Source organism: Somniosus microcephalus, unplaced genomic scaffold (genome assembly GCF_052327205.1).
Source record: "Somniosus microcephalus isolate GS21.2 unplaced genomic scaffold, FLI_Smic_1.0 unresolved_chr1, whole genome shotgun sequence".
Classification (NCBI taxonomy): Eukaryota; Metazoa; Chordata; class Chondrichthyes; order Squaliformes; family Somniosidae; genus Somniosus; species Somniosus microcephalus.
Genome location: NW_028225179.1, coordinates 9534677 through 9552005, shown reverse-complemented (window position 1 = coordinate 9552005; position 17329 = coordinate 9534677). Strand labels below are relative to the sequence as shown.

Genomic DNA, 17329 nt, shown 5'->3' with positions numbered 1-17329 from the left:
CCCCAGAGTTTATTAATAACACTATTACTGATACTACTAATAATGTTCAGTGTCAGACATCCAGTTATTATAAACACTATCTCACACAGTCTGGTACTTACTGCAGTTTCTGTATTTTACAGTCCGGGATCCTCAGAGCCACAGACACTAGTTTCACTCCTGAATCTCCCAGTTTATTATTACCCAGGTTCAGATCCGTCAGTGAGCGGTTTGTACTGAGAGTGGAGGCGAGATCCTCGGTATAAGAATCTGTGAAACCGACTCTCCATAGACTGGGGATCAGAGAGAGAAATAACAGGAATCAGAGTAAATCCCCAGAGTTTATTAATAACACTATTACTGATACTAATAATAATGTTCAGTGTCAGACATCCAGTTATTATAAACACTATCTCACACAGTCTGGTACTTACCCCAGTGTCTGTATTTTACAGTCCGGGTTCCTCAGAGCTGCAGACAGTGATTTCACTCCTGAATCTCCCAGTTCATTATCACTCAGGATCAGATCCATCAGTGAGTGGTTTGTACTGAGAGCGGAGGCAAGATCCTCGGCACAAGAATCTGTGAGACCGACAGCCTGTAGCCTGTGGATCAGAGAGAGAAATAACAGGAATCAGAGTAAATCCCCAGAGTTTATTAATAACACTATTACTGATACTAATAATAATGTACAGTGTCAGACATCCAGTTATTATAAACACAATCTCTCACAGTCTGGTACTTACTCCAGTGTCTGTATTTTACACTCTGGGTCCCTCAGAGCCGCAGACAGTAGTTTCACTCCTGAATCTCCCAGTTTATTGTCGCTCAGTCTAAACACAAACAGAGAGAGAGAGAAACAAACTGAATCAAAGTCCGGAGCTGATAGAATTTTCTCTCTCGAATATTACAGTAATCACTGAAAGTATTTCAGGACATTAATAACTCGGTTTCCCCCGTCGGTGGTGGGCCGGGTCGGGTGGGGCTGGGGTCGATGGAGGGTCGGGTGGGGCTGGGGCCGGTGGAGGGTCGGGTGGGGCCGAGGTCGGTGGAGGGTCGGGTGGGGTCGGTGGAGCATCGGGTGGGGTCAGTGGAGGGTCGGGTGGGGTCGGTGGAGGGTCGGGTGGGGCCGGGGTCGGTGGAGGGTCGGGTGGGGTCGGCGTAGGTGGAGGGTCGGGTGAGGTCGGTGGAGGGTCGGGTGGGGCCAGGGTCAGTGGAGGGCCGGGTGGGGCCGGTGTCAGTGGAGGGTCAGGTGGGGTCGGGGTCAGTGGAGGGTCGGGTGGGGTCGGTGGAGGGTCAGGTGGGGCCAGGGTCGGTGTAGGGTCGGGTGGGGTCGGGGTCGGTGGAGGGTCGGGTGGGGCCAGGGTCGGGGGATGGTCGGTTGGGGCCGGTGGTGGTGGAGGGTCGGGTGGGGCCGGGGTCGGTGGAGTGTCAGGTGGGGTCGGTGGAGGGTTGGGTGGGGTCGGGGTAGGTGGAGGGTCAGGTGGGGCTGGGGTCGGTGGAGGGTCGGGTGGAGTCGGTGGAGGGTCGGGTGGGGTCGGGGTAGGTGGAGGGTCGGGTGGGGTCAGTGGAGGGTTGGGTGGGGCCGGGGTCAGTGGAGGGTCAGGTGGGGTTGGTGGAGGGTCGGGTGGGGTCAGGGTAGGTGAAGGGTCGGGTGGGGCCGGGGTCAGTGGAGGGTCGGGTGGGGTCGGTGGAGCGTCGGGTGGGGTCAGTGGAGGGTCAGGTGGGGTCGGGGTAGGTGGATGGTCGGGTGGGGTCAGTGGAGGATCGGGTGGGGTCGGGGTCGGTGGATGGTCGGGTGGGGCCGGGGTCGGTGGAGGGTCGGGTGGGGTCGGTGGAGGGTCGGGTGGGGTCAGTGGAGGATCGGGTGGGGTCGGGGTCGGTGGAGGGTCGGGTGGGGTCAGTGGAGGATCGGGTGGGGTCGGGGTCGGTGGAGGGTCGGGTGGGGCCGGTGGAGGGTCGGGTGGGGCCGGTGGAGGGTCATGTCAGGTCGGGGGAGGGTCGGTTGGGCCAGGGGCGGTGGAGGGTCGGGTCGGGCCGGGGTCAGTGGAGGGTCATGTGGGGTCGGGGGAGGGTCGGTTGGGCCAGGGGCGGTGGAGGGTCGGGTGGGGCCGGGGTCGGTGGAGGGTCGGGTGGGGTTGGTGGCGGGTCGGGTGGGGTCAGGGTAGGTGAAGGGTCGGGTGGGGCCGGGGTCGGTGGAGGGTCGGGTGGGGTCAGTGGAGCGTCGGGTGGGGTCAGTGGAGGGTCAGGTGGAGGGTCGGGTGGGGCCGGTGTCGGGTCGGGTGGGGTCGGTGGAGGGTCGGTTGGGGTCAGGGTAGGTAGAGGGTCAGGTGGTGCCGGAGTCGGTGGAGGGTCGGGTGGGGTAGGTGGAGGGTCGGGTGGGGTCGGTGGAGGGTCGGGTGGGGTTGGTGGAGGGTTGGATGGGGCCGGGGTTGGTGGAGGTTTGGGTGGGGTCAGGGTAGGTGGAGGGTCGGGTGGGGCCAGGGTCGGTGGAGGGTCATGTGGGGTCAGGTCGGAGTAGGTGGATGGTCGGGTGGGGTCGGTGGAGGGTCGGGTGGGGTCGGTGGAGCCGGGGTCGGTGGAGGGTTGGGTGGGGTCGGGGTATGTGGAGGGTCGGGTGGTGCCGGGGTCAGTGGAGAGTCAGGCGGGGCCGGGGTAGGTGGTGGGTCGGGTGGGGTTGGGGTTGGTGGAAGGTTGTGTGGTGTCAATGGAGGGTCGGGTGGGGATGGGGTCAGTGGTGGGTCGGGTGGGGCCAGGGTCAGTGGAGGGTCAGGTGGGGCCGGGGTCAGTGAAGGGTCGGGTGGGGTCAGTGGACGTTCGGGTGGGCCGGGGTCGGGGTCGGTGGAGGTTCGGGTGGGCCGGGATCGGTGGAGGGTCGGGTGGGGACGGTTCGGGATCGGTGGAGTGCCGGGTTGTGTCGGGTTCGGTGGTGCTGTCGTGTGGGGCCGTGGTCAGGGGAAGGTCGGGTGGGGTCGGTGGAGGGTCGGGTAAAGTCACCCATGATAACTGCTGTGCCCTTCTTGCACGCATCTCTAATTTCCCATTTAATGCCATCCCCAATCTCCGCATTACTGTTTGGAGGTCTGCATACCACTCCCACTAACATTACACGAGGTCAGCCCGCTGGATGGAACCTCAGGTGCCCTGAGCTTGATCTCCAGTCCCGACTGCCGCCTTACATCAGTATCCCCTCACTTTTATACTCTGCAGTGATCCATCTCTGGCACCTGACTCTTCTTTGTCTTCTCTGCTGAGTTTTGGCAGGAAGCGAGGAAAAGACCAGCTGGAAGTTCGCTAATCTGTGATTTACAAGGACACATTCTCTGGTTCCCAACAGTTACTTTTCTTCAGTAATGTTCTCATCATCCCTAAACTACCATGCCTGCTGTTAATTATGTTATTTCTTATAGTTTCACAATTATACGTATGAACAGCACACATTATAATTTAATCTATTCTACTACTCACTCTGCTTTAAGCTTATATTGTGTTTAATAACAGACAAAACCTGTTTTTCCCCTGATCTGATTACAGATTCCAACCAGTCGATTCAGTGAATGGAATGTCTCATCAGTGTTGCCATGGCGATCTCTCTGCAGTGAAACACCTGCTTGAGTTTCTAACCCAGACTAAACTTCTCTTTCCCATAATGCATATTACATGAGACACTTCATGACAATGAATTTTAGCCTTTTTATGTTAATATCTCTAAAACCTAGAAGAAAGAAAGACTTGCATTTATATAGCACCTTTCACCACCTCAGGACGTCACAATGTGCTTCACAGCCAATGAAGTACTTTGGAAGTGTAGTCACTGACAGTGATGTATTGTAGGAAACAAGCGGCTCAGATACACAAACCTTTAAAAGTGGGAGGACAAGTTAAGGCTCATGGTATTAAAGGGGGTGGGGCAGCGTGGATAGGAAGTTTTGTAAAGGACAGAGAGTAGTGGTTAATGGATGTTCAGACTGGAGGGATGTAAACAGTGGTGTCCCCCAGGGTCAGTGTTGGGACCATTGCTCTTCTCAATATAGACAAATGATCTGGGCATGGGTTTATGGAGCACAAGATCAAAATATCTAGATGAGACTACAATAGGGAGTGTGGGGAACTGTGAAGAGTGATTTCAATGTGATATACATGGGTTAGTAGATTGAACAGGTAGAGGTCAGCTGAAATTTAGTGTAGAGATATGTGAAGTGATACATTTTGGGAGGAAAAATGAGGGGAAATGTACATTTTAAGTTGCAACATACAAGATTTTGAGGGGTATTGACAGGGTAGATGCTGAGAGGTTGTTTCCCCTGGCTGGAGTGTGTAGAACTAAGGGGCATAATCTCAGGATAAGTGGTCAGCCATTTAAGACTGAGATAAGGAGGAATTTCTTCAGAGAGTTATGAATCTTTGGAATTCTCTGCCCCAGAGGGCTGTGAATGCTCAGCCTTTGAGTATATTCAAGGCTGAGATAGATATGGACTCTAGGGGAATCATGGGATATGGGGATCGGGTGGGAAAGTGGAGCTGAGGTCGATGATCAGTCATGATCTTACTGAATGGCGGAGCAGGCTCGAGGGGCCATGTGACATACTCCTGCTCCTAATTCTTATGCTCTTATGTAAAACTTTAAAAGGAGTAGAGGAGCAGAGTGATTTAAGAGTTCAGGTACAGTGGTGGTCCAGAGGGATCAGTGCTGGGATCACTGTTGTTCATAAACAATTTGGACTCGGGAATCAGAAGAACAATTTCAAAGTTTGTTGATAACACCAAAAAAGGTAGAGTTAATACTGAGGAAGACAAAATGCAAGAAGCCATTAATAAATTTCAGCATGGGGGTGTAATTGGCAAATGAATTTCACAAAAGATCAGTGTGAGGTGGTGTGTTAATGAATTTCATGATAGATCAGTGTGAGGTGGTGTGTTAATGAATTTCACTATAGATCAGTGTGAGGGGGTGTGTTAATGAATTTCACTGTAGATCAGTGTGAGGTGGTGTGATAATGAATTTCATGATAGATCAGTGTGAGGTGGTGTGTTAATGAATTTCACTATAGATCAGTGTGAGGTGGTGTGTTAATGAATTTCACTGTAGATCAGTGTGAAGTGGTGTGTTAATGAATGTCATTATAGATCAGTGTGAGGTGGTGTGCTAATGAATTTCACTGCAGATCAGTGTGAGGTGGTGTGTTAATGAATTTCACTGTAGATCAGTGTGAGGCGGTGTGTTAATGAATTTCACTATAGATCAGTGTGAGGTGGTGTGTTAATGAATTTCACTGTAGATCAGTGTGAGGTGGTGTGTTTTGGTGGGCAGAATAAGGAGACCACACATTACTTGGACAAGGGGGTGAAATTGGGTTGCTTTGTGCCTCCTGTGATATTCAGTGGAAGGTTAGCGGCGGCTGGTTGCGCCCCGCGGCACTGCACTGCCGGCAATGACGTAATCGCCGTGCGCAGCACCCCGGCTGCCACATTGGGTTGCGACCCCTGACCTATCGCCGGATGATATGTCCGACAGGGTTAGGGGTTGTTCCTGCAGCCGCAGCGACACCACTTAAAGGGCAGGTGTAGGGTGGCAACTTTTTATTTTGGCCAACTGTGAGCACCTGCCCCCTTCCCCTTTCTTCTTTGGGGTGTCGGCCGCGATCGCTCAGTCGGGCGCTCCTCTTGATCCGACACCCCACTCCCCGGTGGTCCAGCAGGGCCCCGGTGTGCGCAGTGCTAGGCCCCTCCGCTTTAATCAGGGAGGGAGGTCTGCTATGACACGGTGCTATGTGCCGGCGAGCATGGCGCTGTTACACGAAGCACCGTGAAATTCACTGGTAGTGCCTCAAGAGGGAGGGGAGCACTTCCAGTAGCACCCCACCTCCTGCTTGGGGCGCTACCACTGAATTCAATGCGCAGGTGCGCTAACTTTTTCAGGGGGCTAAAATTAGCCCCGGTGACGTTAGCGACCCAAAGGGGGCGCCACCGAATTTCCCACTAAGAGTCTAAATGGGCTGGAGGAGCAGAGGGATCCAGGGATACAGATACACAAATCACTAAGTAGCAACACAGATTAATAAAGCCATTAAAAAAAAAGCACTGGGGTACATTCCTAAAGGAGCCTTCTGCTCCGTGCCTAGGAGCTCTGAACCATGGCAGAGTGGCTGGGACACGTTTCTCACACGCCTCGAGATTAACCCGCACGGCAACTTTGCTGTCAGTGAAGAGAGACAAGAAAGACCAAAGTGCTGTTTGCCCCTCTCAGTATGGCCCTGAAGGACTGTGTCCAGGCTGGAGTTCTGTTCCCACTGTACGATCCTCCTCCAGATTGTCCTTTCTGAGCTCCAGCCAGGTGATGCTAAACACTCAGGTGGGAAAGACAAAAATCTACAACAATGTGTTTAAAACAAAGTTGATTTATTTGACATATATCCAGAATATTAAACTCCAGCCCAGTTCCCAGAGTTATTAACATCAGCAGAAACAATCCCCACCTGTCAGAATGAACATGGTTCAGTCCTGGATGTGATTAACAGCAGCAACAACAGAATCCACCCCCTGCAGTCACTTGTGAACTCGCTGGTGTGTCAGCAGGTGGGATGACTGAGTGAATCCCTCCCCACACACGGAGCAGGTGAACGGCCTCTCCCCAGTGTGAGTGCGCTGGTGTATAGTGAGCTCAGATGATCGCCTGAACCCAGTCCCGCAGCGAGAGCACCTGAACGGTCTCTCGTCAGTGTGAACACGTTGATGGCGTATCAGTTCCCAGGAAGTTTTAAAGCACTTCCCACAGTCCGAGCAGGTGAACGGTCTCTCCGCGGTGTGAACTCGCTGGTGTGTCAGCAGGGTGGATAACTGAGTGAATCCCTTCCCTCACTCAGAGCAGGTGAACGGTCTCTCTCCAGTGTGAACACGCTGGTATGTCAGCAGGTTGGATGAATTAGTGAATCCCTTCCCACACACAGGGCAGGTGAATGGCCTCTCCCCAGTGTGAATGCGCTTGTGTCTCAATAGGCCAGAGGGTTGGCTGAAGCCTCGTCCACACACAGAACACGTGTACGGTTTCTCCCTGCTGTGAACGGTGCTTTTTGCTTCCATGTTCAGCGGCCGGTGATATTCAGGTCCAATGAGTCGAGTGACTGTCAGATCTTGAAGTGATGTTTGGTTTGAGCTTACCGTCTGTAAATCCTCCCCTTCCAGTGCCCTGTAAAATTAATTTAAAACAGGGAGTGTGAGAGACAACCCACAAGAAAACAAATGCAGGTTGTGAAATTGAGCTCAGTGAATCTGGTAATTTGTGGGACCGGCACTAGAAAAAAGTGACCATGAAAGCTGCGGGATTGACATAAAAACCCAACTGGTTTACTAATGTCCTTCAGGGAAGGGAATCCACCACCTGGTCTGGGCCTATACAAGACTCTGGCCTCTATGGGAGGGTGGGAGGGAGAGAGAGAGAGAGAGAGAGAGAGAGGTGGGAGGGGGAGGGGGCGAAGGAAAGGAACTTTATACATCTGCAACTCAACCAGAACTTTGATAGAACCTCCAAAACCCACAACCTCCACCACCTAGAAGGACAAGGGCAGCTGTTGTATGGGAGCACCATCACCTCCAAGTTCCCCTCCAAGTCACACATCATCCTGACTCAGATATATTCATCGTTGCTGGGTCATAATCCTGGAACTCCTTACCGAACAACATTGTGGGAATACCTTCACCACACGGACTGCAGCGGTTCAAGAAGGTGACTCACCACCCCCTTCTCAACGGGAAACTGGGGATTGGCAATATTTGCTGCTCTTGCGAGCTACGCCCACATCCCAAGAATGAATTAAAACAAATCTATAGATGTAAACTGGATTAAAAGCCTGTACAGAAATACTTGTTCCTAAAACAATACTCTTTTACATTGTATTAGGAGAGCGAGGAGGGGCCATGAAATAACACTGGCAAGCAAAATAAAGGAAAATCCTAAGGTGTTTTATAAGTATATTAAGGGCAAGAGGATAACTAGGGAAAGAGTATGGCCCATTAGGGACCAAAGTGGCAATCTATGTGTGGAGCCAGAAGATTTAGGTGGGGTTTTAAATGAATTTTTTGCATCTGCGTTCACTATGGAGAAGGACGATGTAGACATAGAAATCGGGCAGGTGGACTGTGATATACTTGAACATATTAGCATCGACAGGGAGGAGGTACTAGCGGTTTTAGCAGGCTTAAAAGTGGATAAATCCCCAGGCCCGGACGAGATGTATCCCAGGCTGCTGTGTGAGGCAAAGGAGGAGATTGCATGGGCTCTGACACAAATTTTCAGAACCTCTCTGGCCACAGGGGATGTGCCAGAGGACTGGAGAACAGCTAACATAGTACCATTATTCAAGAAGGGTAGTAGGGATAAACCAGGGAATTACAGGCCAGTGAGCCTAACATCAGTGGTAGGGAAATTATTGGAAAAAATTCTGAGGGACAGAATTAGTCTCCACTTGGAGAGGCAAGGATTAATCAGGGATAGTCAGCATGGCTTTGTCAAGGGAAGATCATGTCTGACCAATTTGATTGAATTTTTTTGAGGGGGTGACTAGGTGTGTGGATGAGGGTACTGCAGTGGATGTGGTATACATGGATTTCAGTAAGGCTTTCGATAAAGTCCCGCATAGGAGACTGGCCAAGAGGGTAAGAGCCCATGGGATCCAGGGTGCCTTGGCACATTGGATCCAAAACTGGCTTAGTGGCAGAAGGCAGAGGGTGATGGTCAAAGGTTGTTTTTGTGACTGGAAGCCTGTGTCCAGTGGGGTACCGCAGGGATCGGTACTGGGTCCCTTGCTGTTTGTGGTCTACATTAATTATTTGGATGTGAATGTAAAAGGTATGATCAGTAAGTTTGCAGATGACACGAAAATTGGTGGGGTGGTAAATAGCGAGGAGGGTAGCCTCAGTCTGCAGGACCTTGCTTTATATCACCGCCGCCGCTCCTCACAAGTCCGCCACCGCTGTGGGGCCTACCTGCGCCTCGGATAATAGATACATAGAAGATAGGAGCAGGAGTTGGCCATGCGGCCCCTCGAGTACCTGAAGGAAAGAAATTTGCAGGGTTACGGGGAAAGGGTGGGGAGTGGGACTAGCTGAAGTAGTCTTGCAGAGAGCCGGCACGGGCTCGACGGACCGAATGGCCTCCTTCTGTGCTATAACCATTCGCTGATTCTATAAAATATTAGAAAGTTTGTTCTACAGAAGCACGAGGTTTATCTGCTTTTATTGATGAATTTAAAAAGTCTCTATTAAAACCTGAGCCAGTGTGTTGTGAGCCAACGAGCCTTGTGTCCAATGAGGGGAATAAAGGCCCACAGCCTCCCCTGGCCCCGGGCCCTGAACAGGGGACTGGAGAAACTTGCTGCCCTGCGGATCAGACAATCAGCAGTGCTAGTCCCGCCCCTCGGGCTCCCCGATTGGTTGGAGGAACCGCCGCCGGCTCGCTCCTCCAGCCCCGCCCCGCTCGCTCCCTATTGGTCAGAAGCTCCCATCAATCAGGCCGCGAGCCCGGGTCACGTGTCCCCGAGATCACGTGCTCCGTCCAATTGACGCCGCTCGGTCCGGGGCCTCGCGGACTCTCAGGTTTTTCTATTTCTCTTTATTCTCTCCCGATCCACCCCTCCCCCCCCACCCCGCGCGATTCTCCACCCAATCGGAGTGGAGAAAACTCACTTTGCGTCACTGATCACGACTCTGGAACCGACACCAAGGCCTTTCCCCGGAATGCCCCGCGCCGACTCCGTCCAGCAGGATCCGAGTGCGCAGGCGAGCTCCGAGTGGGGGAGGGGGGTTGGTGTCCTCTGGGCATGCGCAGTTATTACCCTTGGTGACCGGGAGGGGTCGCTGTGACGGACTCGGCCCAAACCGCCGCTCCGTGTGCGCATGCGCAGACTCTCGGCTGTCAATCAACTAACTAACTGCCAGAAGAGGTCGCTGGTGAGAACAGTGAAGAAAGAAAGACTTGCATTTCTATAGCGCCTTTCACCACCACCGGACGCCCCAAAGTGCTTTACAGCCAATGAAGTATTTTTGAAGTGTAGTCACTGTTGTAATGTAGGAAATGCGGCAGTCAATTAGCACACAGCAAGCTCCCACAAACAGCAATGTGATAATGACCAGATAATCTATCATTTTGTTACATTGATTGAGGGATAAACATTGACTAGGACACCGGGGATAATTCCCCTGCTCTTTCCCACATTACAACAGTGACTACACTCCAAAAGTACTTCATTGGTTGTAAAGCACTTCAAGACGTCTGGTGGTCATGTATAAATGCAAGCCTTTCTTTCTTGAAATAGTGCCATAGGATCGTTGATGTCCACCTGAGAGAGCAGACGGGGCCTCAGTTTAACGTCTCATCAGAAAGACGCCACCTCCGACAGTGCCGCACTCCCTCAGTACTGCACTGCAGTGCCAGTGTAGATTTTTGTGCTCAAATCTCTGGAGTGGGACTTGAACCCACAACTTTCTGACTCAGAGACGAGAGTGCTACCAACTGAGCCACAGCTGACACTAAAGAAGAAGTAGTTCTGACGAATGGTCATCGACCTGAAACGTTAACTCTGTTTCTCTCTCCACAGATGCTGCCTGACCTGCTGAGTATTTCCAGCATTTTCTGTTTTTATTAAAGAAACGAGGGAGTGATTGCTGACAGGAAGAATGTTGGGTCGTCCTGCGCATGCACACCTCCCTGGCCCCCACCTGAGCCGCGCATGCATACCAGATGTTGCGGCCCCACATGCGCGCCCGATGTTCCAACCGCAGGATTTTGTGCGCTGAGCATGCGCATTGCGGACCGATCAGGACGGGCGATTGTAGAGCAGGAGGGAGAGCGCGGGGGCCATGAGCACATGCGCAGGACTCAGTCAACAGAGCGCTTTCTGCAGTGCCGGGGGCTTGTGGGTATTACAGCCGCTATTACTGCTGATCCTTTCAACCAACCTGTGCAGCAGCTGGGGCCTGAAAATCAGCTTCACTGCCCCTAGGTTCGGAAAGAGGAAAATTAAACAACAGTTTGCCTCTGATCCTTTTCTGAACTCGATTTACAGGGTTATAGAAGTGGAGCAGTTACAGGCGGGAAGCTCAGACCAAACATCACGTCAAAATCTGAGGGTCGCTCGATTCATCAGGACCTGAATATCATCGGCCTTTGCACATGGAAGGAGAAAGCAGCGATGACAAACCGCACACGTGTTCAGTGTGTAGACACGGATTCAGCCGATCGCCTGACCTGGTGGGACACGTGCAACGTCACACCGGGGAGAAACCGGGTAAAGGTGGGGACAGTGGGAAGGGAGTCAGTTCCCCGTCTGCATTGGAAGTTCAACGGCGCAGTCACACCAGGGACAGTCTGTTCACCTGGTCCGTGTGTGGAAAGGGATTTGTTTGTTCATCCCACCTGCAAACACACCAGCGAGTTCACACTGGGGTGAGGCCATTTCAATGTCCTGACTGTGGGAAGAGCTTTAAAAGCCCCGGGCATCTGAAGCGACACCAGCTTGTTCACACTGATGAGAGGCCATTTAAATGTTCTCACTGTGGGAAGAGCTTTAAAATCCCCCGGGAGCTCAAGCAACACCAGCGAGTTCACACTGGGGAGAGGCCGTTCACCTGCTTCGTGTGTGGGAAGGGATTCACTCAGTCATCCACCCTGCAGACACACCAGCTTGTTCACACTGACGAGAGACCCTTTAAATGTTCTGACTGTGGGAAGAGCTTTAAAAGCTCCTGGGAGCTGAAGAGACACAACACCTACACACTGGGGAGAGGCCGTTCACCTGCTCCGTGTGTGGGAAGGGATTCGCTCAGCCCTCCAACCTCCTGTCACACCAGCGAGTTCACACTGACGAGAGACCCTTTAAATGTTCTGACTGTGGGAAGAGCTTTAAAATCTCAAAGAGCCTTAAGGGACACCAGCGTGTTCACACTGATCATCGAATCTAACAGCACAGAAGGAGGTGATTTGGCCCATCGTGTCTGTGCCAGCTCTTTGAAAGAGCTGTCCAATTTAGTCCCACACCCCAGCTTTATCCCCAGAACTCTGCAAACTAGTCCTCTTCAAGGACATGTCCAATTACTGTTTGAAAGTTCCTGTGGAACCTGATTCCAGCATCCTTTCAGATGGTGCGTTCCAGATCTGAACAACCCTGTGTGTGAAAACAATTCTCCTCATTTCCCTCTCGTTCTTTTAGCAACTATTTTAAATCTGTGACCTTTGGTTACCGACCCACTTGCCAGAGGGAACAGTTTCTCCCTACTTGCTCGATCAAAACCCCTCATCATTTTGAACACTTCTATTAGGTCTCCTCTTAACCTTCTCTGCTCTAAAGGGGAACAATCCCAGCTTCTCCAGTCTCTCCACATAACTGAAGTCCCTCATCCCTGGTACCATCCTGGTCAACCTCCTCTGCACCCACTCCAAGGCCTTGACATCCTTCCTAAAGTGTGGTGCCCAGAACTGTACACAAGACTCCAGCTGAGGCCAAAACCCTGCAGCTGTACAAAACCCTGGTTAGACCACACCTGGAGCACTGTGAGCAGTTCTGGGCATCACACCTTAGGAAGGATATATTGGCCTTGGAGGGAGTGCAGCGTAGGTTTACCAGAATGATACCTGGACTTCAAGGGTTAAGTTACGAGGAGGGATTACACAAATTAGGATTGTATTCCCTGGAATTTAGAAAGTTAAAGGGTAATCTGATCGAAGTTTTCAGGATATTAAGGGGAACAGATAGGGTAGATAGAGAGAAACTATTTCCGCTGGTTGGGGATTCTAGGACTGGGGGCATGGTCTAAAAATTAGAGCCAGACCTTTCAGGAGTGAAATTAGGAAACACTTCTACACACAAAGGGTGGTAGAAGTTTGGAACTCGCTTCCGCAAACAGCAATTGATGCTCGATCAATTGTTAATTTTAAATCTGAGATTGATAGGTTTTTGTTACCCAAAGGTATTAAGGGATATGGGCCAAAGGCGGGTGTATGGAGTTAGGTCGCAGATCAACCATGATCTCATTGAAAGGCGGAACAGGCTCGAGGGGCTGAATGGCCTCCTCCTGTCCTATGTTCCTAACTAGTGATTTGTAAAGGTTTAGTGTAACTTCCTTGTTTTTGTATTCAGTGGCCCTATTTACAAAGCCAAGTATCCCATACGCTTTCTGAACCGCCTCACCAACTTGCCGTGGCACTTTCAAAGATTTGTGAATATGGACCCCCAGGTCCCTCTGCTCTTGCACCCCCTCAAAATAGTCCCATTTAGATTATACGGCCTCTCCCTGCTGTTTCTCCCAAAGTGCATCACTTCACACTTATCCTCATTTAATTTCATCTGCCTTGTGTCTGCTCATTTCACAGTCTGTCTCTGTCCTTCTGAAGTCTGCTACTACTACACTCACAAAACTTGGCAACATAGTAAATAGTATCATCCGTAAACTTCAAACTTGTACACCTATACCCAAGTCCAGGTCATTTATATATAACAAGAAAAGCAATGGTCCTAATCCCGACCCCTGGGGGAACCCACTGCATACTTCCCTCCAGTCAGAAAAACATCCCTCAGCACTGCTCACTGCCTCCTCTCCCTTAGCCAATTATATACCCAAATTACCATCAGCCCTTTAATTCCCTGTGCTTCTCTTTTCCGAGTAGGTCTCTTGTGTGGTACTTTATCAAATGCCTTTTGAAAGTCCTTAAGAACATAAGAAATAGGAGCAGGAGTCGCCCATACGGCCCCTCGAGCCTGCTCCGCCATTCAATAAAATCATGGCTAATCATCGATTTCCATATCCCATGATTCCCCTAGAGTCCAACAATCTATCGATCTCAGCCTTGAATATACTCAAAGACTCAGCATTCATAGCCCTCTGGGGCAGAGAATTCCAAAGATTCACAACCCTCTGAGTGAAGAAATTCCTCCTCATCTCGGTCTTAAATGGCCGACCCCTTATCCTGAGACTATGCCCCCTAGTTCTAGATTCTCCAGCCAGGGGAAACAACCTCTCAGCATCTACCCTGTCAATCCCCTTCAGAATCTTGTCTGTTTCAATGAGGTCACCTCTCATTCTTCTAAACTCCAGAGAGTATCGGCCCATTCTACACAATCTCTCATCATCGGACAGCTCTCATATCCCAGGAACAATCTAGTGAACCTTCGTTGCACTGCCTCCAAGGCAAGTATATCCTTCCTTAGATAAGGAGACCAAAACTGTGCCCAATACTCCAGGTGTGGTCTCACCAAGGCCCTGTACAATTGGAGCAAGACTTCCTTACTCTTATACTCCAACCCCCTTGCAATAAAGGCCAACATGTCACTTGCCTTCCTTATTGCTTGCTGTACCTGCATGCTAGCTTTCTGTGTTTCTTGCATGAAGACATCCAAATCTCTGAACACCAACATTTGAAAGTTTCTCACCATTTAAAAAATATTCTGTTTTTCTATTCTTCCTACCAAAGTGAATAACCTCACATTTCCCCACATTATACTCCATCTGCCACCTTACTGCCCACTCACTCAGTCTATCTATATCCCTTTGCAGCCTCTCTGTGTTCTCCTCACAGCTTACTGTCCCACCGAGCTTTGTATCATCAGCAAACTTGGATACATTACACTCGGTCCCTTCATCTGGGTCATTAATATAGATTGTAAATAGCTGAGGCTCCAACACTGATCCTTGCGGCACCCCACTAGTTACAGCCTGCCAACCTGAAAAAGGTCCATTTATCCCTACTCTCTGTTTTCTGCCCATTAACCAATCCTCTATCCATGCTACTATATTACCCCCAACCCCATGAGCCCTAATCTTGTGTAATAATATTTTATGTGGCACTTTGTCGAATGCCTTTTGGAAATCCAAATATACTACATCCACTGGTTCCCCTTTATATACCCTTTATCTACCCTGCTAGTTACATCCTCAAATAACGCTAATAAATTTGTCAAACCCGATTTCCTTTTCATAAAACCATGGTGACTCAGCCTAACCATGTTATGATTTTCTAAGTGCCCTGATACAACTTCCGTAACAATAGATTCCAGCATTTTCCCAACGACTGATGTCAGGCTAACTGGTCTGTCGTTCCCTGTTTTTTCTCTCCCTCCTTTCTTGAATAGCGGTGTTACATTTGCGACCTTCCAATCCGCTGGGACCGTTCTAGAATCTGTGGAATTTTGGAAGATCAAAACCAATGCATCCACTGTCTCTTCAGCCACCTCTTTTAGAATCCAAGGATGTAGGCCGTCAGGTCCAGGGGATTTGTCGGCTTTTAGTCCCATTAGTTTCTCTAGTACTTTACATTAAGTTCCTCACCCTCATTAAACCCTCGGTTCCCCACCATCTTTGGTATGCTTTTGTGTCTTCTACTGTGAAGACAGATACAAAATATTTGTTTTAACGTTTCTGCCATTTCCTTATTCCCCATAATAATTTCTCCTGTCTCTACCTCTAAGGGACCAACGTTGTCAGCTGTGGCTCAGTGGGCAGCTCACTCGCCTCTGGGTCAAAGGGTTGTGGGTTCAAGTCCCACTCCAGGGACTCGAGCACATAAAGCTAGGCTGACACTCCAGTGCAGTGCTGAGGGAGTGCTGCACTGTCGGAGGCACCGTCTTTCTGATGAGACTTTAAACCGAGGCCCCGTCTGCCCTCTCAGGTGGATGTAAAAGATCCCATGGCACTATTTTGAAGAAGAGTAGGGAAATTATCCGGGAGTCCTGGCCAATATTTATCCCTCAACCAACATAACAAAATCAGATTATCTGGTCATTATCACATTGCTGTTTGTGGCAGCTTGCTGTGCGCTGCCGCATTTCCCACATTACAACAGTGACTCAACTTCAAAAAGTACTTCATTGACTGTAAAGCGCATTCAGATGTCCGCTGGTCGTGAATGGCGCTATATAAATGCAAGTCGTTCTTAACTTTTGCTACTCTCTTCCTTTTTGATGCTTTTGATTTAATTATTAAACATTGAAGAAATTATTGCAGTGACAAAGGCTGTCTCTGAAACTGCAAGAAATTTGTTTTTAAATAATCTTCTTTAGTGAAGCTGCTGTCGCTCTGCCCCTTTGCCAGGCCCGCTGCCTGCGGCCCCACTCCCAGATTCCAGCCCCAGCTCTGTGCTGACTGCGGCCCCACTCCCAGATTCCAGCCCCAGCTCTGTGCTGCCTGCGGCCCCTCTCCCAGATTCCAGCCCCAGCTCTGTGCTGCCTGCGGCCCCACTCCCAGATTCCAGCCCCAGCTCTGTGCTGCCTGCGGCCCCTCTCCCAGATTCCAGCCCCAGCTCTGTGCTGCCTGCGGCCCCTCTCCCAGATTCCAGCCCCAGCTCTGTGCTGACTGAGCTGCTCTCACCTGGGGACAGCGCGTCACAATCGGCCCCAGCGCACCTGACCTGGAGACCCAGGTTCCGCCCCCTTGCCGCGCCACCATTGGTGGGCGGACCCGGGCCCGCCCTCTTCCTATTGGTCAGAGCTCCCGTCAGTCACAGGCCGGGCCGGCCTCCATCCACCTGAATGGGCCACTTCCTCTGATGACGTCACATTCGGGCCCCAGCCTCAGCGCCGGGGAGGAAGGTCCCGCCCCCTTGTCGCACCGCCATTGGTTGGAGGACCAGGCCGCCCAGTTCAGTCCTCCCAGCTCAGCCCTCTTCCGATTGGTCCGCGATCCCGTCAGTCACAATCACCTTACTCCGGCTGAACCGCCCACCCCGCGCGACTGAATCCGCTCCATCCGGTGTCCGAGGAGTTCCCGCCCGCCCCGACTCTCAGGTTTGCTTTTCTCTTTTTTTACTTTATAATCTCGCTCTCCGCTCCCCCCTCACCTCGATTTAAATCGATCCCGAACACGTTACTTTATCTGGCCGCTGATTCCGCCTCTTCCCCGGGCCCGACCTTCCGGGAGGCCCCGCGCAGGCGCACTGGCAGCCTGGTTTTATGGTGGGGCCGAATCAGCATGCGCGGCCCCGCCTCTCCACATTTAAAGGGACACCCACCCCCTCCACATTTAAAGGGACACCCACCCCCTCCACATTTAAAGGGACACCACCCCCTCCACATTTAAAGGGACACCACCCCCTCCACATTTAAAGGGACACCCACCCCTCCACATTTAAAGGGACACCCACCCCCTCCACATTTAAAGGGACAGCCACCCCCTCCACATTTAAAGGGTCTCCCACCCCGTCCACATTTAAAGGGACACCCACCCCGTCCACATTTAAAGGGACACCCACCCCGTCCACATTTAAAGGGACACAGACCCCCTCCACATTTAAAGGGACACAGACCCCCTCCACATTTAAAGGGACACCCACCGCCTCCACATTTAAAGGGACACCCACTGCCTCCAC

At 51.4% G+C, this 17329-nt stretch overlaps 1 pseudogene across 1 annotated transcript; it reads right to left on the bottom strand.

Annotated features, from left to right (window-relative positions):
• Positions 1-6361: 6361 nt before the first annotated feature.
• Positions 6362-16925, bottom strand: LOC147093408 (uncharacterized; annotated as a pseudogene). The gene is made up of 2 exons (XR_015074702.1): positions 16802-16925; positions 6362-7165 (listed from the first exon to the last, which is right to left on the bottom strand). The product of XR_015074702.1 is annotated as an uncharacterized LOC147093408 (transcript).
• Between the last annotated feature and the right edge of the window lie 404 nt (positions 16926-17329).